The sequence below is a fragment of the Macaca nemestrina genome, chromosome X (genome assembly GCF_043159975.1).
Source record: "Macaca nemestrina isolate mMacNem1 chromosome X, mMacNem.hap1, whole genome shotgun sequence".
In the NCBI taxonomy this organism is placed as follows: domain Eukaryota; kingdom Metazoa; phylum Chordata; class Mammalia; order Primates; family Cercopithecidae; genus Macaca; species Macaca nemestrina.
Genome location: NC_092145.1, coordinates 126,720,225 through 126,744,576, shown reverse-complemented (window position 1 = coordinate 126,744,576; position 24,352 = coordinate 126,720,225). Strand labels below are relative to the sequence as shown.

Genomic DNA, 24,352 nt, shown 5'->3' with positions numbered 1-24,352 from the left:
TTAATGTATTTTTCATGGAATTCATTTTGGAAATGTTCTTTATAAGAAATTTCCATTTGTGATTAAAAACCAGTCCATTCCCAAACCTATAGTGGCATAACGTCAGTAATTAGTTATGCATAAAGTTAAAAGAAAAAATGTATTTATTTTATGTTGATTAATATATTAACTAATAGGCCAGGCGCGGTGGCTCAAGCCTGTAATCCCACCACTTTGAGAGGCCGAGACGGGCAGATCACGAGGTCAGGAGATCGAGACCATCCTGGCTAACACGGTGAAATCCCGTCTCTACTAAAAAATACAAAAAACTAGCCGGGCGAGGTGGCGGGCGCCTATAGTCCCAGCTACTCGGGAGGCTGAGGCAGGAGAATGGCGTAAACCCCGGAGGTGGAGCTTGCAGTGAGCCAAGATCCGGCCACTGCACTCCAGCCTGGGCGACAGAGCGAGACTCCATCTCAAAAAAAAAAAAAAAATAATAATAATATATATGTATATATAAACTAATAATTTAATGTAGTTTACATAATATATAAAGAAGCAGACATTCAACAAGATTTAAATGATTCACATGCTTAGGTAACCAAGTCAGAGTAGAAAAAAAAACAGTTACAAGACATATTCTAGAAAAACATATTTTCATGGGTGGATGTGATATCTTTTCACCTCCGATCCTCTACCCAATACGTATTGTACAGTAGTTTTGAAGAATCTGTGGACATAGGTAGCACTTTTTGGATATCACCTTTTTAATCCTAATATGCCTCCCATACCTGATTGAATAAACTATTATTAAAGAATATTGAATAACGTGATAATATGTTCACATTACATCAATGTATAAAATAATGAATTTATTATTATTTTGATACAGGGTCTTGCTCTGTCACCCAGGTTATAATAATCAATTTATAAAGTAGTATGCATAGTATGTTTATATCAATGTGTATGTATGATTATACTTATATATCATATACTACATATGAATAAAAATGACTTCTATCCTGTTTACACAAAATATATATAGGTAGTATTAATGTGTTATATCTTATGTTTTAATACATATGTGCGTGTGTGTATGTGTAAATATATATGTGCATGCACCCACGTCTCACGATGTTAATGGTTTAGATTATGATTATCTGAGATTTTTAGTTATATTCTGTCAATTTTCATAGAATATGCTATGCAAACAATTACAAAAACTATATGCTATCAAGAATAATCTGAATGACCATCTTAAAACTGGGATGACTGTCTTTGGTTACTATATTGTTAGGAAAGAAATGATTGAGCAGTGTGGAAGGAAAGGGTATATCAAATAGGGTAGGTAAATCACCTGGAATAAACCAATAGATTAATGGGTTGATATATTCTAATTAATATAATTTCTATTTTCCAAATTGAGTTCTATGAAACACTAATCCATAAAATGTTTCTGAGCAAAAAGGCTCCATGCTAAAATAAATTTAATGAATTCCAGTCTTCTCTTGAAGTTTCTTTTATGCCCTTTAGTATAATAAAATTTCTCAGGAATTATGCATAAAAGAAATTTATTAACTATGTTTAACTCATGTGTCCTAAACTCATTTAGTCATTAAATAGTATTAACAGCCCATGGAATAAATAAATGTTCTATGAAGTACAAGCTATGGAATTATGTTCACATTTAACAGTAGAGGACAATTTAATAAAGAATTTAAAGAGACAGTTTTGACATTGTGGTGGATAGTAAAATACTAGTTGAAATCAAATAATTATAGCAGGTGATATTTCTTTTGAGGAGGAGTTATTAAAAATATATTCTATATTCGTCTAAATTTGTTGCTAAGGATGTTTTGGGGGATCTTAGGCCCAGGGCATGTGGGGAAGGGAAGACTGCTACACTGTTAAGCAGAGCAGAATATAAAGAGAAAACACTTGTTATGGCAAACAGCATAACTGAGAACCTGGGACACCTGTAATATCACATGTTCATCTGTGATATCAAATAACCCTCCTATATACCCCATATAAAATGAGTCAGGCTCCATTTAATGAAATTGTAATTTAAAAGAAAAAGATGCACAAAAGATACATAGAAATTATGATAAAGTTCCAGTTAACAAGTACTCCTGTCTATAGACAGATAGAGGTTAAGTCGGAAAGGATGAAGGTACCAAACAATTTTTTATTTTATTATATTATTTTTCTCTCAACTTTTATTTTCAGTTCAGGGAGTACATGTGCAGGTTTTGTTGCATGGGTAAATTTTGTGTCACTGAGGTTTGTTGTACGAATATTCCTATCACCCAGGTAGTGAACATAGTATCCGACAGGTAGTTTTTCACCTCATATCCCCTGACACTGTTCCCCCTACCAAGGAGTCCCCAGTATTTATTGCTCTTCTCTTTGTATATATTATTGTTGTAGGAATATATACTAGAAGGAAATCCATCTCCAAAAGCTCTGAAATGTCTTACATCATTCTTTGTTTCCTAGACCAAAGAACTATTCACTCCTTCATATTTTCACTAACCAGTGATTGCTCACTAATCCCTTCCTTTTATATCAGAATAGTGTTTCTCAAAGTGTGGTCCTTAGACCAGCAGGATCAGCTGCACTTAAGAATCTGTGAGAAATGCAACTTTTCAGGATCCACACTATGACGACTAGACAAGAAACTCTGAGGGCATGGGACAGTAGCCTGTGTTTTTAACAAGCCCTCCAGAGAATTCTGATGCACACTCAAATTTGAGAATCCACTGCAGTAGAGGAATACAATTGATGCCTGCCTGAGATGTTTCTAGTAATGGTATCAGCTAGTCCTTGTATCAAATCACAAATCTAATTTTAAATAAGCCAAATTTTTTAAACATAGCATTTATGTTATAAAGTACGAGCAGTCCAAAATTTGCACAGGATTTATCTGAAAATGGAATTGAAAGTTGGCATAATAAAACTTGATACATATTTCCTCATGAGCCTAATGCAATGAAATTGTGGCAAGAGAAACCATTTCAAAGAAGTCTATTTATACTGTACTTTAATTGTACTACAGTATTGATAGCATTAACTTGAATTCTGAGATGAGTGACGATCAGGTTCAAGAGAGAAATGGAAAGGATAGGAGAGTAAAGAAGGAAAAAAATAAATAGGAGATACCATTTGACCCAGCCATCCCATTACTGGGTATATACCCAAAGGATTATAAATCATGCTACTATAAAGACACATGCACATGTATGTTATTGCAATAACAAAGACTTGGAATCAACCCAAATGTCCATCAGTGACAGACTGGATTAAGAAAATGTGGCACATATACACCATGGAATACTATGCAGCCATAAAAAAGGATGAGTTCGTGTCCTTCGTAGGGACATGGATGCAGCTGGAAACCATCATTCTCAGCAAACTATCGCAAGAACAGAAAAACAAACACTGCATGTTCTCACTCATAGGTGGGAATTGAACAATGAGATCGCTTGGACACAGGAAGGGGAACATCACACACCGGCGTCTATTGTGGGGAGGGGGAGGGGGGGAAGGATAGCATTAAGAGATATACCTAATGTAAATGACGAGTTAATGGGTGCAGCACACCAACATGGCACATGTATACATATGTAACAAACCTGCACATTGTGCACATGTACCCTAGAATGTAAAGTATAATAATAAAAATAAATAAATAAATAAATAAATAGGAGAGAGGAGAAATGGTTACGCCCCTCTCTCTTATTTGGTATAGTGATAACTACAGGTATAATGCAAAAGAAAATCAGTTTTCTTTGACTCTATTGTAACTACCTACCTATATCAATATTCTAACTTTTAGCTAGCCTCATTTTCAGTAGAGCTGTTCTCCCTCCATAATTCTTACATCCTAATATTAGAGTGTGTATATGCTGCTTCTAAGCTTTGAAAGTGGTGGAAAAAAACATGCCTTCTGGGTTCAAGGAGGAAATATGAGTTAAGCAATGTAATAGGGAGTAGTGGTATATATGGCTCCAATATACTACAGAGTACTGGAATTCTAAAGAATTAGAGGTGCATGCTCTAATGAATCCTTTCTTGACACTCTCCATGCCAAACAAATGACATACATCCCTGAAACTAATTTTCCCTATTATTTGCCAGTTTGTGAGTGCACCATCTAAAAGCTCTTCACTTCCACGTACCCCAAACCAAAATTCCAATTTCGGTGATGCAGGTTATCTTACATGATTTCTAGAGAAAATGCAACTAAAGTTAATTATTTCACATTTAACTATGAATGACTAATAAGACTATTAACTGCCTGACAAGTTGAGGCAGCTACTCCTGATTTTCAGGTTATTCCCTGCTCTTCTTCTAACCCTCAGGTCTTCGTATCTCTGAATTTTATCACAATAGATATAGTAGACATTGGGTGGTATTTTCAGAGTCTAGAAGAAGGACATAAACAACCTCTGTAAGTATAAATAACAGAAAGTTTGTAAGTTTTGAGAACTGCCAATGATTCTTCACATACTATAATCATGGAAAAGATAGGAATCTTCAATCATCACCACAGAGCGAACAACCAAGTAAGGTTCCTGTGATGATTCAAAACCAGATTTCACAGCTTCTCAAAACTGGCTGCTCATTAGCATTCTTGGTGGACTCTCTGAAGCCAGGTGCCACCCTCCAGTCAAAGTAAATGAGAGGCTCTGTAGGAGGGGTCCAGGTATTCATATACTCTTTAAAATTTCCCTGTGTAGCTGTAATTCTCAGGATAGAAAACTATTGCCAGAGCATCCGAGTTACTCCAGCCTCCAAATTCAGTCATACACAAAAGCAAATTCCTCTTTGTAATTCTTCTGAAGGGCTTGGCAAATATTTCTTTAGAATATGACATCTTAGATATCCCATGACTTCCCCACCAGGCCAAATCTACTCTCTCTCATTTTGTTCTTGGATTAAAATTCAGTTCCCCTTTAATCTTCAGCAAACTCATACTATGGATTTAATCTGTGTCACTATTTGCTTTGATTCAAACTTTCTTTAATCGCATTCATGTCAAATTATTACATTTGAAATATATTCAATCCACAAAATAATATGTGGCTTCTTTTACTATTTTCTACTCATTTCTGTGATGGTTTCACAAGGGAAAGACAATTCCACAGGACATGTACATGATGATAATAGACTTTTCTACTTTATAGAATACAAATTTGGAATGAATAGCTCATCTTCAGTACCTCAAATGATGTTACAAGAAGGGACAGTAGGAACAGGACAGTTTGAAGGAGGGACAGGGTAGATGAGAGCATTTTACATTAAAGTATGCTTCTCAAGTGGACCAGTTTTCAGTTACTATAGTCACAGGACATGACCCAAAGGTGTTTACAAGTGGTCCTCCCAATCAACTTTATTAGAATAAAATATAGTCATTAAGTATTCCACAGAAATGCATGTCCTATACTTGTCTTTGGGTAGTCCTATAGTTGTGGTCATTTGTCGTAGTTAAATTATGCCCATTCTCAAAATAGCACATCAGTTCCAAGGGATTATAAAGGTCAGGTTTTACTGGCATGACAGAAATCAAAGGGTGATTTCATGTTCCTTAACTAGGGACAAAAGGTCACAGCTATTAAATCTTTAAATCCATGTGCTGTGATGGGCTTTATCTGTTAAAGGAAAAAGAGAAGAATTCATGATATAAGCTTAATCTAATTTATGATTGTATAATCAGGAACAACTTAGGTGTTTAAGAGGTACTATATTCTTTACTACAACACGAGGCTCAATAGTTAAGAAGCAACAAAATAAACAAACTTGGATGACTGGCTATACTAACACCATTTCAATTTCCTAAATTATCTTGTCCTTCACAATAATTCATATAGAGACTGTGAGAACTAAATATTCACAATCTCAGCATCTCTTGCACCTAAGGATGGCCACATAGCATAGCAGTTCTTGCCAGGAGACATAGGTAGCAGTCTGCTGAAGGGAGTCTGAAAGAGATGCAATTGGTGGCTTTCTTCTTTCTTCAGGCCTCAAATAGTAGCTGAACAGTGGCTGTCAGCTTGTAATCAGAAAGAAAAGGCCAAGAGAATCATCAAGACACCAGTCCTGACAGCACTGAAATGTCACACCAATGCCAGAAAAGGCCTACCTCTAGATTTCTTGTTATGTAAAATTTGTTGAGGCCATAGTTAGTTGGTTATTCTTTTACTTGTAGTAAAATGCATACCTAACTTGAATCCAGCCTCAACAAAATAGTTTTTATTCCAAATTTGTATTTTTCCATCATTAACAGTTCCAGTATTGGAAATACTTGCCATACTTAACAAATAAATATTTAATAACTATCTCTTAAAAAAGAAAAAAAAAAGTCCTTATCAGTAATATTGACCGTCTTTTATGTTATAAATAACTCTACTGTATTAGTCCATTCTCACACTACTATAAAGAAATACCTGAGACTGAATAATTTATAAGAAAAGAGGTTTAATTGAATCACAGCTCCACATAGCTGAGGAGGCCTCAGGAAACTCACAATCATGGCAGAAGGCACCTCTTCACCGGGAGGCATGAGGGAGAATGAGTGCTGAGCAAAGGGGGAACCCCCTTATAAAACCATCAGATCCTGTGAGAACTCACTATCATGAAAACAGCATGGGGAGAACCACCCCACGATTCAATTATCTCAACCGGGTCCCACCCTTGACATGTGGGTTTTATTACGATTCAAGGTGAGATTTGGTTGGGGACACAGAGCCAAATCATGTCACCCACCATGATAATTTTAAAACACCAATATGATGTCACTGAATGCAGATTTAGGAAAAGATTCACACCACTGAATCTCATGAGTCAATTCCAACCAGCCCCAGCACACTACCAGATAGTCCCCTAATTACTAACTACGGTTTCATGAAACTATTAGAGTTCATTGTTTTTACCTTCAATTTCATTGTAATAGAGAACAGAGTTTATGTAGAGAGGAACTTAGAGCTCAGAATCATTGATTGTCAAGATAAATTGGCTAAATTTATTAAATTGAAAGTAGCTATCATAATTTATGTAAAACTTTCAGTAGGAACTTAGAAATTGTCCTGTCTCAAGTCAAATGTACTCATTAACTCAATATGCATAATTTCCAAATGTCTCCTCGTAGGAAAGAATATAATCTAATGCACTTCTAATTCACTCTCATATCAGATAAAATATAATACATAGATTTGAAAACAATGTGGGTATAACGTGGAAAAATATTTTAGCTCTCATAAATATCCTTAACTCTATCTGTAATCGAGAATGAGAATGGACAATTCTCTAGTCTTCTAACTAATCTTGCAATAGGACTGCTCTCATACCCAATTACCTAAGGGAGAGTAAAACTTACAATATACTACAAAATAGTGGTTATTATCTACGAAAAGTATTACCTACAACTTCCTTAGCAAAGTCCCTGTGCAGAAGAATTCTCACATATTCATGCAAAGCGAAATCTTCACACTAAAGGTTGTTTTTGTTTTTACTCACCAAAGCAGGTCTTCTACAAACATAAACAGTGAATTACCTGCTTTTTGGGGGATGATATGAGAATATAATTTTCCTAGGATGGATAAGTGCAGGCTTCATTACCAAAGTGACTGCAGATATTGAATGGCCTAGTGAGAAAATATTTTCAAATGTAAGAATTTGCAGTTCTGAAAAGAACATGCCTTTGAAAATGTCTCTGATTTCTTGCCCACATTTTCCCTTGTAAAATCCCTAGTATCTTTGTCTAATTTGATGCTTGTATTATTCTGAGAATACCTAATTGTTAATACCTTTTTTTAGGGTATCTACTTAAAGCCAATTCTATAAGTTTACAATTTAAGAGCATTAGCTCAAACTGAAAAAATAAGTTCAATTACATTGTATTCTTGTTTTAAGTAAGGATAGTTAAAAAAACTAAAGGTATAAATCTAATGTGTTTCAAAATAGTTATTTTGTCTACCATTTATATATTACTCTTTGTAAAGAGCTCTTTATAATCATGATGTATGGATAAAATAAAATGTATCTACCTTTGGATATAGCAATCTTTTATAGTTGGGATTTGTAATAAAATATGAATTACTTCAATGTGAAATTGGACACCAGAAAGATCTTTTTTGTAGTAGACCTCAAGATCAGATCAAAGATAATCTTTATTCCTTTTTTTAAGATAAAAACTACTTAGTTGATTTTCTTCTGAAGAAAATATCTGAGTTTATTTCAAAAAACCTTTCATGACACAAACCCTAGGTACATTTTATTCAATTATTCATGTATTATCCTATGCCAGTAAAAGATCTAAAGATGTAGCAAGATGCTAAACGATTACAAACCACAAAAATGTCATAAGAGAAACCAGGGCTAATTAAATTTACAACTGATTTTAAAAGATTAACAGCATGGAGCTGTATATGTTACACTGGGATATTTCTAATTACAGGAAAGCATCCAAATCAATAGATCAAATACCCATATTTGCTGTTTCCAAGGAAGAAAAGACAATTGCAAATGCATTGTCTTGAAATGCTTTTAAACACTGAGATTTTTACCTTTAGGTTATCTGTAGTTAATGTCTGAAAGAGTAAAAGTTCTGTTTCTGTTTCAGGTTATTCATTTTGTAATAAACAATTTTCTCCCAAAGCATAGGGCTTCCCGTGGGTAGTACTCACATTATGATTATTGAAGTCACGTACATCAACCATAATCAGTCAAAAGTATTGTTCCTTGAGGAAATGAATTAAGAGTATGCAGTTGTGACGGGAGAAATAATAATTGTCAAAGTTTCACATTGCTGTGACTCCTCATCAAATGAGGAGCTGAGAGTAATGTATAAAATCAATCTAATGAGGCACAAACTTGTATTATCAATGTACATTATAATCATCTGTATTCAATTTAAAAAATCTGATTACAATGTAAACAAAAATCTTCAATAGTGCTACTAAAATATTTTTAAACACCTAACATAAAATTTATTTTTATATCCCTCAAGGCATTGCTACAACACGCTCTTGTTGTGTAAATTTCCCTTGACATTTAAGTAGGTCTGGACATAATCTAAACAAATTCTTAAGTGTGCTTTTTCTGGTATTACTGTTTGCCCTACCACATTATATTTTTGCTGTGCACAACAAGTTGCTATGAAAAAAAAAAGTCTTTAGTAATAGTAGCCACCCTTTAACTTTAGAATTAACAAAACAAAATCAAAACTGGAATACATATATATATGCACACGTGTGTGTATATATACATATATAACAAAAATGCTGGTTTTATAAATGTACAGAAACTAAAATATTCAAAGCAAATATTAGTTTATCTTTTACTTAAGGGCCTCTAAACCCTTAAAGGAAATGACCTATCAAAAATATAAAGATATATATTGAAAATTAGATAACATGTTGGACCATTTATATATTACTCTTTGTAATGAGTGACAACTCACCCCACCTGATTTAGATTCCTAACAAAAGCTTAATTTCACAGATAAAAATACAACAATTCAATTATTGCATTGTTAAAGTGACTCTCAATAGTAGCATCGAGTATGGAATGTTACATATACGTAGATTAATTTTTCTTTAGATATGAAGTTAAACTACCCATTTCCAAGACACACAAATTTACATGAATGTCGTTTTCAGAATATCTTTGTGGATCCTTTTCTCATTTCCCCCACGCTCTGGCAAGTTTAGATGTAGCATAATGATAAATAGAATGAATTTGTAGAATTAATTCCTAAATTAACACTTTTTTTCCAAAACAATGATCTGCAACAGATTTATAGTAGATATCCCTCTGCAGTTTTCAGATAATTATAGCTGCAAGGTTATTGTCCAGTAAAATGTATAAACGATAGCAATTTTAAAGCAATGTATGAAACTACCCAACATATTTTTTCACATTTTTTTTTAGGGTATCTACTTAAAGCCAATTCTATTAACCTTGGCACTGAATGCTAAGGGCATTCTATTTAAGAAAGTTTTCCATTCTTCACTTTAAAATTTAAGAAGCTTGTTAGATAACCTAAATAATGGAGTGAAAAAAAAGAAGGAAACTGTGGTTTTAAATTCGAAATAACTGATTTCTCCCCAAAACTGTCAGAAGCACCATTGTTTTGTGACTTATAGCCATCATTATCAACTCGTACTACTTGTGAAAAGACCTTACTAAAGTTCTGAAGAAATTCTGCTGTACTATCTTCTGAACACTTTGCTGGTGTGCAATTTACACAACTCCTGCGTTTCTTACTAACTTTCCTTTTCTTTTGTGATCTTTCCTTTAACCTCACTTCAGTAATATACTTGGACAGTGACTTCATACCTCTGTCCTCTTCAGCATCCACCAATGTGCATAAAGAAATCTTGAATGGTCCTGTAATTCTAACGTCCACAATTTGCTGCGTCTCCAAAGGCGAGAGGAGCAGGTTCAGGCAGCTGAAAAACTTCATCCTTAGAGAGAGCTTAACAGCTGCTTCCATTTACAGCTTTAAAAACGTATGCTGGTTTACAAGAGTTTGCATATGTAGGCCAGACTACCAAACACCAGAAGATTTATTACAAATGAAATTTACACGTGCATGGGGGTGGGAAGCGCTGCAAAAACCTTAGACTTCTCACTTCTGCTGCTTTACTGATTTTCAACTCGTATAGTTGTACCTCGGGCATGCAAGTCTTCCTGCCTAGCGCTCTGACGTTTTCCTTCAGCACAGCTGAGGTGAAACTTCTCAGATTTCTTAACTCTGCACTTGGCCACGCCCTGACAAGGCAAGCTGTCCTTCGCCGTCCCTCCCTCCCTTCCTCAAGCTACCACAGTATTTATTTTAACTCAATCTGACCAATCCTTTGTGTTTACTTTTTAAAACAAGCTACCATCCTATAATAAAATTCAATATCCAGTGGGCTTTCTTAAAAAAATAATAAAACCCCCACTGATATCCACGTGGCCCAAAAGGAAAACTTGGGTTTCTGCTTTCCCTGAGAGCAGCACTCCCTTATCCCTGGAAACGCCGCGCCCTGCGTGGTTCCCCGCCCTCCCCACGCGCGGGGGCGCCCTGACAGTCCCCTGCTGCTCCTCTGCTGGGCGCCACAACTTTCCCCAACCCGTGCCAACTTCCAGGGCACAGCCTCTGCGGAGAGTAGCAGGGTGCAGTGAATAACCCAGACACTAAAAAGCAAGGCAGCGGGGGTCCTACCAGCGCGGCTTTTGATGACGTCGGTGAATCCGTCCTCAGCGGCATTTCCTGGGGTCTCCTGCAGACCCCTCAGCTGTGCCATAACCAAACGCCACGTGCCCTAGCTTCCTCACGCCCCAAACTTTGGAAGGCAGGTGGGTCCGCGTGCGGTCCGTTTGATGCTCTCCACAGCAGGTCTCGCTGAGGATCTAGTGTGTCTGAGGATGGATTTTCCCTCCTCCCTAGGCCCTCAGCCACGGAGATGGGGATGCGGGGGGCGCGGGGCGGCTGGGGGGAGCTTGAAAACGCAGAAACACAGACACCTTAGCGTGGGTTGGTTGAAAGAGGGCGCCGTCAAAATGCCCACCCCATCCTTAGAGACGGAAAACAGGTGCTGTTCCCAGCTCCTGGTTCTAAAATAGAGTGGGCGAGGCCTGGAAGGTGAAAGCTGAGGAGGGACCTGGTGGTCAATACACCCACAAGCAAGTTGACGACTCGCTTTTCCACGCTGCGCAGAATCGATGCAAAAACAGGAGCAATTAGGGAGCCGCTTGCCAAAAGCAGCACATGAGGTCATGAATGATTTAGCATTGCCACTTAGAAGATGACTACACTGACAAGAAGGGTCACTGGTGTTAGCTATTCTGGGTCACTTACACGTGTGTACCCCACTTTTGTATCCTGACTTGAGTGCACTGACCAGACATGGGTAATATATGCCGAGGACTATCAATTTTTTTAGGAGATTTCACCAAAGCTGCCCACTCTTCTCTCAGTGCATATGTTCACTCTGACTGCCTCCTCCATTCCTTCCTCCCACCACTGAGGCTAGAATTAGATTGGACTATAAACAGCTCGTATGACTTTATTTTCTAAAAATTTCAGAAGTGACTTTCATTTGGTTAGTATCCTTACTCCCTCCCCCACCTCCCCACACACATAACTCATCCTGCATTTCTTCCTGCAGTAGCCCAATAACTTTAAATCCTATCCATCATCTACTGAAGAAAAATTAACTTTGCAAGAGGAACTTGGCAAAGGACCTAGCAATAGCTAAGGATTTTCTTTTCTTGTTTCGTCTGCATTTTCATTCAAAGTAGATTCTTATCCTTTTCTAAAACACTGGCTCTCAACTATGACTAGACATTGGAATCATCTGTGGAGTTTTACAGAAAAACTGTTTCCTGGTTTCCACACCGAGAGATGCTGATTAATTGTTCTGGTTATTCCAATGGGCAACCAAGTTTTGAAAACATTGATAAAATGGCCTGTACACATTTAATTTGGTGCCTTCTTCAAGACAATTTTGGCAGCGACTCCCTTCCATTCCTATTATAATACCTATGATAAAAACCTAGTATGTTTGCTGTCCTGTTTTTCATTACCAAGTTGACCCTTTTCATGGCAGTGGATACTTTATTTTGACAAAAACTTAGTGGTTAGTCTTGACTACAGAATTTTCTTAGATTAAACCTACGGTGGCTCTCAGGATGGATTGTTAACTGGATACCTTTCAATTAGGTCTTGATCTTGAGAATTTATGCCTATTGGAAATCTGTCTTCGTTGACAGGCAGACCTCTTAGTTTTCCCAAGTGTCCATTCTTTTTAGACTCATCAGTTCTGTTTTTAACAATTTCAAGTAGGAAATATTTAGAATTATAGCACAGCTCCTATTAAAGAGAGGTATAAAAGTATGAAAATTATCCAGAATTTAAAAAATAATCCCAATGGTTGTGACATAGTACATTTTATATTACCAAGCCACCACAATTAGAAGAATATGGTATTGGCACAGGAAGAGACAAAATGGAAAAACAAAGTAGTGATCAGAAATAGATCCAGCCAAAGGGGATGTACTAAATATGACATTTTAATTCATTCATTAAAAAACTGAATATATAATAATTATCTTTTCATAAAGTTAGAGTTTCCTATCTTAAACTAAAAAAATTCTAGATAGATTACAGATTCAAATATACAAAAATGAAGCCAAATAAGTGATAAATCTATAGCAGTTTGAGTTATGGGGCATTCTTTACCCAAACACTAATTTCAGATGACTTTAAGGATAAAAATGGGCCTGGGGCAGTTGCTCACACCTGTAATGTCAGCCCTTTGGGAGGACAAGGCTGGCAGATCACTTGAGGCCAGGAGTTCAAGACCGGCCTAGGCAACGTGGCAAAACCCCATCTCTACTAAAAATACAAAAAATAGCCAGGCGCGTTGGTGCCAGCTATAATCCCAGTTACTCGGGAGGCTGAGGCAGGAGAATTGCTTGAACCCAGGAGGCAGAGGTTGCAGTGAGCTGAGATTGGGCCACCGCACTTCAGCCTGGGCCACTCCATCTAAAAAAAAAAAAGAGAAAAATGACACTTGCTACTACATAAAAAATAAATATGTCTATACAGCCAAAGATATTATAATAGAGCAAAAAGACAATAAACTGAGAAAATACACTTAGAATATCTATCACAAAGACTTAATATCTCTATTTTAATAAAAGTCTACAAACTGATTTGAAGACAAAAATATAATATAAAAAATTAATATATAATCTGAACAGAAAAGCCACAAAAGAGGACAGGCAAATAGTCAATACAATTATGAAGAGCTAGTCAATATTCTCATAGTCAAAAAGGCAAAATGAAATAACATTTCCTGCCCATGAGCTGGATGAGAAAACAAACAGATGGAATAACATTCAGTGCTGGAATGGGTGTGAGAAAAGAAGCTCTTAATAATCTCTACTGGTAAAGTATTGATACAGTATTTTAAGAAAGTAACCTGAGAATAGCTATGGAAGAGTCCACAATCTTTTGCCCATCAATCCCTCCTTAAGAATCTATGAAAAACAAAATCACTAGTATGTAAAGATATATGTAAGATTGTTTACTGAAGCCATATCTAAAAGAATACATTCATTGAAATCACTCCAAATGTCTTTCAACTCAGAACTCACTGAAGCAATCTCATTATACCAAACAATGGGATATTTAGTACCTACTGAAAGTATGTTACATACCCTATACAAATTATTATCAGACTAAGTACAGTACTATATTCAAAGAACAATATATCACAACAAAACTGGGTGTATTTGGGCAAGGAAGGGTCATTTTTATTCTTTTTCATTTCAGAATTTTTTTTAGTTTTTAATTTTTGTGGGTACAGAGTAGGTATATCTATTTATAGGTTATATGAGATATTTTAATACAGGCACACGATACATAATAATCACATCAGGGTAAATGGCGTATCTATCACCTCAAGCATTTATCCTTTCTTTGTGTTACAGACCATCCAATTATACTCTTTAAGTTATTTTAAAATGTACAATAAATTATTGTTTACTGTAGTCACCCTGTTTTGCAACCAAATACAGATCTTATTCATTCTATCTAACTAAAACTTTTGTACCTATCAACCATCTCCACTCTCCATCCCATTACCTTTCCAATCCTCTGGTAACCATTATTCTGTTTTCTCTCTTGATGAGTTTAATTGCTTTAATTTTTAGCTCCCACAAATAAGCAAGAACATGCAAAGTTTGTCTTTCTGTGCCTGGCTTATTTACTTAACATAATGACTTCCGGTTCGATCCATGTTGTTGTAAATGACAGGGTGTCATTCTTTATATGACTGGATAGTTCTCCATTTTGTGTAAGTAGCACATTTTCTTTATCCATTCATCTGTCGATGGACACTTACGTTGCTTCCAAATCTTGGCTATTGTGACTAGTACTGCAATAAACAAGAGAGTGCAGTTATCTCTCTTATATACTGATTTCTTTTCTTTTGGATATATACCTAGCAATGAGATTGCTGAATTATATAGCAGGTCTATTTTTAGTTTTCTGAGGAACTTCCAAAGTGTTCTACATAGTGGTGGTTCTAATTTACGTTTCCATCAACAGTATAAGAGGGTTCCCTTTTCTCCACATTCTCACCATTTGTTATCACCTGTCTTTTGGATAAAAGCCATTTTAACTGGGATGAAATGTTATCTCATTGTAGCACTTGAAAACCAAGCAATGTGAACCATCACATTAAAAATATGAAGGATGAAAACAAATATAAAAAAGTATTGGAAAAAATTAATTCCCTCACATGAGCACGTGCGCTCTCACGCGCGCACACACACAAACACACACACACCCTTCGTGGGAAACTAGGAGTAGAAGTAACTTGATCTGATAAAATATATCTATGAGTAATCTACAACAATGTACTCAATTAATATACTACTCAATATAATAAGTCAGGAAAACGAAATTAAAAGAATACAGTTAGAAAAAACTTTTATTATTTACAGACTAAACATGCATAGAAAATTCAAAGAACCATGAGATAAAATATTAGAATTAATAAATGGATTTAACAAGGCTTCTAGATACCATGTGAATATCCAAAAGTTAATTGTAATTTTCAAGACTAAACAATTAGAAAGTGGTATTTTAAAAAAAAATGCCATCAATAAATCAAATATAAATAAATGTATAAAATATGTTTGAGATACCTAAGCAGAAACATATATTATGAATGAGAGGATTTAAAGAAAATGTATCTAAATGGAGGACTATATTGTGTTCATGGGTTGGCAGAATCAATGTTATAAAGATGTAAACTCTCAAAAATTGATCTGTAGAGTCAGTGAAATCCTAATCGATCGCATCAGGAGTGTGCCTGTGTGTGTGTGTGCGCGTACATTATAAAAATTTATGTGGACATGCAAAGGTCCAAGATAGCCAAGACAATCTTTAAAAGAACAAAGTGGGAAATTTTATACTAACAGATATTACCCATTATTATGAAACAGTTGAAATTCAAACAGTATGTTTTTGGTGTGAATACAGATAATTAGAACAATAGAACAGAACAGAAAGTCTAAAAACAGGCTCACACATATATAGTTACCTGATTTATAGCAAAGGTGACACTGTAGTTCAGTAGGGAATGAATCACCTTTTCTATAAATTATGTGGGATCAACTGGAGATTAGATTTTAGACTTAAATGTGAAAGCTGTGAAAGAAAAAAATAATTTTAGAAGATAACATAGAGAATAGCTTCATGACCTTGGTGGGGACATTTTTTAAACAAGATATAAAATCACCAGCTTAAAAATATTGGCATATTGGCTTCATTAAAGCAAGAAATTTTACTCACCAGAAGGCTTCACTAGGAAATCTCAGAGTGGGAAATGATATGTTAATGAAAGGTTATATTAAACAAGCAAATTATACTTTAATATTTACAGTATCTCATTGAAAAATAAAACTCTATATGAGTGTGTGTTTTGTTTAAATAAGCAACTATAAAAAACACACATATGAACACACAAAAGAGACACTATGAGATTATAAAAGTGAAGGAGTATTTTATGAGCCTCTGGGCTGCTTAATCTTCTAAAGGCTAATAGAGTAGGTAACTGGAAATGTTGCTTATTATTTCATTCTTTAAAAACATTTTCAAAAGTTAGTTTGAAGTCTGCCTGGAAACTGGTGAAGATGATTGAGGCAATGAAAAGGAAACTATTAAAATCTTTAAAATCTTCCTTATTCCAAATCCATGCTGTTGTATTGTCATATTGGCTTCATTAAAACAAGAAATTTTATTCATCAGAAGACCTCACTAAGAGACAGAGAGACTGAAAAAGGAGATCACAGAGCGGGAAATGATATTTGTGTATACATTAAAAAAAAAAAATGGGTATCCGGAATATATTTTAAAAACTCATAAAAAATTCAATAAAAATCTATTTTTAACAAAATGAGTGAAAGATTTTAAAATATGTTGCACTAAAAAGATATCAGAATGACCAGCGCAAATATGAAAGAGCCAGATACAGCAGCACTTGCCTGAAGTCCCATCTACTCAGGAGGCTGACACAAGAGAATCGCTTGAGCCTAGGAGTTTGTGTCCAGCCAGGGTAACCTAGGGGAGACCTTGTCTCTTAAAAAAAAACTGAAAGGATGTTTAATATTGTAAAAGCATCAAGTAGTTAATATTAAAACCACAAAGCAAAACAACTACATATCCATTGTAATGGCCATAATCAAAATTTAAAAAAAAAGATCAGAACTGAAAATACTAAGTATTGTTGAAAGTGTGATGTGATAGGAAAACCCTTCTACACTGTTTATGGGAGTGAAAATTGACCCTCCTGCTTTGACAAACTATTGGTAGAATATACTAAAACAAAACTTTTGCATTCTGCATGATACATAAATTACACCTTTAAGGAAATAATCAAAAACAACAAAGATAGATTAATCAAAAGATAGAAACAGTAAGGTTCAGTGCAGCATTTGTCCTAATAGCCACAATTAGACACAACCTTTATATGCATCAACATTAAAATTAATAAAGCTACATGGCTCTATTCAAAGAAATGAATGCTATACAGGAATAGAAATGAATGGACTACTGATATATGTCATAACATGCATGGACTTCACAGACATAATTTGAGTGAAAGAAACCAAACACAAAAGGTGTATATTATGTAATTATATTTATGCAAGGGTTAAAAGTAGAGAAAACCAACCTATGCTAATGGAAAACCAGGTAGAATCAATTTATGATGTTAGACGATAAAAGTGGTTACCTTTAGAGGGAAGCATGTTTGGGACCAGGTAACAAAAATGCTCGTGAGATTATTAAAATGCCTATATCTTGATCTGGGTGATGGATACTCAATGTTAATTGTTAAGAAGTAATGAAGCTGTGCATTTATGATTCATGTAATTTTATGTATGTATCTTTCTGTGTCATATTCTATTTTTTAAAATAAACATAGATTAAAGTTACATGTAAGTATTTTAGATATATTTGTGGAATGCTGTATGAAACAAGCAAATTATAGTTTGATATTTATAGTATTTCACTGAAAAATAAAACGCTTTATTATGTGATTGTATATATTGTTTAAGCAACTGTATAAAAACATGTATGAACACACAAAGGGGAAACTATGACATTATAAAAGTGAAGGAAGATTTTGTGAGCCTCTGAGCTGCTTAAGCTTCTAAAGACTGATAGAGTAGGTGACTAGAAATGTTGCTCATTATTTTATTCTATTGAAAACATTTTCAAAAGTTAGTTTGAAGTCTGTCTGGAAACTCTGTGAAGATGATCAAGCAATAATCATCTTACAGTCTTCCATATTCCAATTCTAAACTATTGTATTTATTTCAACAAATAGAAAAATAGATTTCCTAACATTTTCTTTTTCAAAAATGTTGAGGTTAGAGAAGTTAGAATACCTCTCTTTAGATGAGCCATTTACATCTAGATGACTGCTTAACTGGCTTATACAAATTTCAGATCTTGTTCCCTTAGGGTATTCTCCAGAGTAAAATAATTCTATGGACTCCTGCAGAATGTTCAGTTACTCTACACCACAGAATGCATTTGCACCTAAGGAGATAAGAGATATTCAAATAATATCATATCAAAGAGTTTTTTTCAGATTATCAGCTAAAGCCATTTATTATTATTTTTTAAATTATACTTTAAGTTCTGGGATACATGTGCAGAACATGCAGGTTTGTTACATGGGTATACATGTGCCGTGGTGGTTTGCTGCACCCATCAACCTGTCATCTACATTAGGTATTTCTCCTAATGCTCTCCCTCCCCAATCCCACCACCCCCAAACAGGCCCTGGTGTGTGATATTCCCCTCCCTGTGTCCATGTGTTCTCATTGTTCAACTCCCACTTATGAGTGAGAACATGCGATGTTTGATTTTCTCTTCCTGTGTTAGTTTGTTAAGAATAATGGTTTCCAGCTTCATCCATGTCCCTGCAAAAGACATGAATTCATCCTTTTTTTATGGCTGCATAGTATTCCATGGTTTATATGTGAAGCCATTTATTTTATGAACTGTCCAACTAGAATATGAACAATATAGTATAATTAACCGAAACACTGCCAATTTAATTGTAAATGGATTATTATATCTTAGAAATTCTCAAATATGGCATATATTTATTCCAGTAAAAATAAGCCTTCCACGAAGTTTCACGTAGTTTCCTTTAGCAGATAATGCTGAACTCTATTTTAGATGTGTGTTTTATGTACTGTCATCACTTTATATAGAAATATCCATCGATTGCATGAGAGAGCTTTCATGAATCAACATGGCTATTAGTTTTCTCTTAACAGAGATATTTTAGAAAACACAGTTAGAAACGTGTGTATTTTAGGGATGCAGAGAAAGCATTTTTCCCTAGGAGACTGGAAATTTAGTTTATATTTTTAGATTCCTGTCATGGGTTCTGCAAATGTTTCTAAGAAACATTTTCTACACAATCAAGGATAATTTGAATCACAACATTTTCTTATTCTTCCCAATGTATATTTTTTAGGGATCTCTTTGAAATTTTTGACTACTAGAATGATCTAAATTTAAGCATGCACTTGCCTTCTGGTGTGTCCTCAGACTGGGTGAGTTCTGGGAGAAGAGGAAATGTTGCCTCAGTAATGATGATCTACTAATGCTAGAGCTAAAACCTGTGTGTTAGACTTTTCTGTTAACTATCTAAAATGATCCAATATCCCTCGCTTCTCAAGATCGGTTTCATAGATTGAATCTTGTAAAGAGGTTACTTTTTCTCATCCTCTCTGGTTATCATGCTAAGTCCCAGAGGCAAGGAATGGCAAAGAAAGTATACCTCTTGATTGGGTAGTATTCTTCATAGCATTCTTCATAGTTCTGGAAGAATGTGTGGAACTGAAGATGTTCCTGTCATAATTTTTGGAAATGCAATTTGTCACATGGTAAAGAAAAAAAAATGATGCTCTGTATGGTTAAGAGAAGATTTGGGGAACAACCCAGTTGTATTTGGCAAAATGAATCTGTGTGTAGAAGTTGTTTATCTTTACTTTTGGCTTCTGTCTGTGATAAAAATGAATGATCAGCATTTCTTTCTAGACTTGGTCCATATCAAACTTATTTCCTATTTGTATAGATCATCTTAAAGAGACCACTCCTGTCTGTAATTCTTCTTTTTGGATTTTTACCTTGGCCTGAAATTTTCACTCAGAAACTAGTATGCTTCCTTCTGTTACTCACTAAGCTGGCCTTTGACTTGACATTATGGACTTCTGGAAACAGCTGTGCTATAACTGTATCTCAAAATTGTTTACTCCTCATCAGTTATCTAATCAGGAATGGCTATGCATTTGATCATTTTTGACAAATACTGGGTCTCCAAACGATAATGGTTTTAGAACTGCTGATGTTAGTAGCTACTTAGTAGTTTATTCTAGACTTTTAAAAAAGAAAATGAAATTCAGAATGTTCTCTAGGTCACATAGAAAATCAGTAACAGATCTATAACTGGAAGTAGATTCTGAGACAAGAAATTGAAGGAACATAGTTTATTTGGGAGGCAATACCTGGTAATACTTTGCTGCATAACAAGCCTCCTCAAAATGCAGTGCCTAAAACAATGACAGCCATTATTTTGTTTACAAATTTGTAAATTTGGGCAGCATTTTACATGAACAGCTGATCTCTGCCCCAGATGGTATCATGGGGAGAGGCTCAAAGGCTGAGGACTAGAATTTTCTAAAAACATATTTTCTCCTCACTCACATATTTGGTGGTTGATACTAGCTGCTAGTTGTGACCTTTGCTGGGTTTGTGGTCAGAACACTTATACATGGCCTTTCTGTGTAACTTCTTGGCTTCTTCATAGCAAAGAGGCTGGAGTCCAAGTTGATGGTTAGAAAATAGAAAGCCAGGAAGAATCTATAACATCTTTTATGACCTAACTTTGTAAGTCATCCAACATCACTTCAGCCGCATTAAAATCAGGAAGCCCATCACCAAGGCTTCATACTTGAAGTCCCGTGTCTCTGCGCTCGTTTCCTACTATCCCCTTCTCTTTCTCACTTAGCTCCAGCTATACCCATGCCTCATAAAATATTCCATCCTCAAAGATTATGTGTCTTGTCTTGGAAAAACCTAAACCACTCAGAAATAGACATAAGTGATTTATCTTACTGAAATAGGGACTAATTTTTTCCAGTATCTCATTCTAACCTGATCGCTTTATGTGTGTTTGAGTGTATGTGTGCAATATAAGGATATTTATTCAGCATCTGGTATATCCTAGGCACTGGGTTTGGTGCTGGAAATACAGCAGTAAGTAAACAGTCTCATTCTATGGAACTTCCAGTATTTTGGGGGAGGTAGGAAAACATTGCTCAAATAATCACAGAGATATAACCTTTCAGATGTGTCAAGGAAATATATATGTTGCTTTAGTGCCTATAATAGCAACAGTTGGCTTCTTTGGAAGAGGGTAGAGAGGGCTTATTTGAGGAAGAGATGATTCATTTGAGATCTATAAATAAGAGCTAACTCACTGAAAGATTTTTTTTTGAAGTCCTGTTAGGGCCAATGACCTACTCATGATCTCCTTGTAAATATAAAATATATATATTTCAAACTTAATATGTCAAAACCATGGCTCAATCTCTCCTACCTATCTCCACCAGATATGGTCTTCCAAATGCTGTCTTCATCACTGTGAATAGCAGCACCAATATTCCAGTTTTGCAGGACAAAAGACTTAATTATTCTTAACATCATTCTTAATATTATTCCTTAATGTTCACTTTATTTTTCATACCTTACCTTCACATATATCCAGAACCTGACTATATCTTCCTACCTCCATAGCTGCTTCCCTGATTCAAACCATCATCATCAGTCTGCTGATATGTTGCATACCCTTCTATATGTTTTTCACTGGTTTGTAACCCACTAGTGAGCCATACAATTAATTAATTTATGCCTTGTAAATAGCAGTAAAACAATACCTTACAATATAATAGAAAATATTGAATTGCATAATGAATAGATCGATTTTTATAAAATATATTTCTGTTTTATTTATAAATATATAAACATGTAGACATATATGTGTATATGTATATGTACACATGTGTGTGTCCATATATCCTGAATCTCAATATAAAATACTCTTACTGTGTATGAATTTAAAATTTTTGAAAGGTATTTGGAGTCTTCCTGCTTCAACTTTTAGCCTCACGCGGGACTACTCTGAAAACAGTAATCAGAGGGATTTCCTCTACAGGCAATACATTTTAATTAATTAATTAATTAAAAATATAAGGCAGATAAAGATACATCTCTATTCAAAATACTTAATGGACTCCCATTTCATTAAAAATAAAAGCATATTAAAAATAAAAATAAAAGCATAAAAAGCAAAATAAAAGCAATAAAAGCACAATGGCCAGTGAGTCACATATTCAGCCCATACCTTCTCCCTTTCTCTCTAACCTCATCGCCTGCTAATCTCACACTTGCTCATCAAACCCAGTCAAACTGGTCTTCTTGCTGTTTGTAAAATACTCCCAGCACATACCGACTTCAGAACTTTTGGACTTACTATTTTAGCTGCCTAAAGATACTTCCCTTTGTGTAAGTTCATGTCTTCCTCCCTCACCTCTTTCACATTTCTTACCTTCTCATTAAGCCATCCATAGCCTGCCTATTTTAAATTTCTGTCATCTGTCTTCAATGCCCTACAGTCCCCATCATCCTTCCCTATTTTATATTTCTCCATACCACTTATAATCTCTGATGTACCATGTATTTCATTTATCTGATTATTTTCTGTTTCTCTTGACCCACATTACACTGTGAGCTTCATATGGTAATTAGTTTTGTCTATACTGTAATGTGCACAATTGTCAATGACTAATACACTCACTGTTATGTAGAAGGTAATCAATAAGTTGTTGAATGGATGGAGGAAAAGAGGAAAGGAGGGAGGCTAGATCAATGGATGGATTAAAAAAAAAACAATGAAAGAAATAGAATTTCAAGGATTGGGAATGAGATATAAAACAGCTCTCTAAGGCCGGGTGCGGTGGCTCATGCCTGTAATCCCAGAACACGGGGAGGCTGAGGCAGGCAGATCACCTGAGGTCAGGAGTTCCAGACCAGTCTGGCCAACATGGGGAAACCCCATCTCTACTAAAAATAGAAAAATTAGCCAGGCATGGTGGTACACGCCTGTAATCCCAGCTAGTTGGGAGACTGAGGTAGGAGAATTGCTGGAACCAGGGAGGCAGAGGTTGCAGTGAGCCGAGATTGCACCACTGCACTCCAGCCTGGGTGACAGAGCGAGACTCCAGCTCAAACCAAAAAACAAAAACAAAACAAACAAACAAAACACTCTCTAGCTGGAGAGTTAACAGAGGATAGAGGATGCTTTGGTCCATGGCCATAAGAAAGAATGAAAAGAGGCCAGTGTAGCTGGAGAGGAAGGAATGAAGTAAGGATTGGGATGGAGGAATATATGGCTGGAGAGATATTCAGGAGTAAACCAAAAAGCACCAAAACACAAAACTAAGGGAATTACTCTATATCCTAAAAATACTGGGAAGCCTTTGAAGGCTTTTAAATTGGGGAAAGTGGTGGAGGGGTCAAGAACAATGGATGATGCCATTATCTTATTTACATTTTAAATGATGGGGAAGAACAATAATTCATAAATATGGTTTAGGCCTAGTGAGAGAAACTATATCTCTCATCACTTTAATCTGAGTGTCATAACATTCTCTAGATCCTAAATTGTCCTAGTCACATTTCTGGGTCAATTCTTTGTTTAGATGTATAATTCATTGACTCTTTTATTATTTTATTTTATTTTATTTTATTTCATTTTATTTTATTTTTATTTTTCCATAAGTTATTGGGGTACAGGTGGTATTTGGTTACATGAATAACTTCTTTAGTGGTGATTTGTGAGATTTTGATGCACCCATCACCCAAGCAGTACACATTGCATGATATTTGTAGTAGTTAATCCCTCACCCCCTCCCACTCCTTCACCCATGTCCCCAAAGTCCATTGTATCATGCCTTTGTGTCCTTATAGCTTAGCTCCTACATATCAGTGATAACATATGATGTTTGGTTTTCTATTCCTGAGGTATTTCACTTAGAATAGTAGTCTTTAATCTCATCCAAACAGCATCACTGCAAATGCTGTTACTGCATTTTTTATGGCTGCGTAGTATTCCATCAGCTATATATAAATGCGTTATATCATATATATATATATACACACACACAATGCAGATGACATCTATCTATCTATCTATGTATCTATATATAATGCAGATATATGTAT

The 24,352-nt window shown here is 35.3% G+C and overlaps 1 long non-coding RNA gene across 1 annotated transcript in view; it reads left to right on the top strand.

Moving 5' to 3' along the window:
• Positions 1 to 11,009: 11,009 nt before the first annotated feature.
• The window catches only part of LOC105490345 (uncharacterized), an 848,896-nt gene continuing 835,553 nt past the window's right edge, over positions 11,010 to 24,352 (top strand). The window contains exon 1 of the long non-coding RNA XR_011618168.1: positions 11,010 to 11,325. This is a non-coding gene — a long non-coding RNA (uncharacterized lncRNA). The remainder of the gene's footprint in view (positions 11,326 to 24,352) is intronic.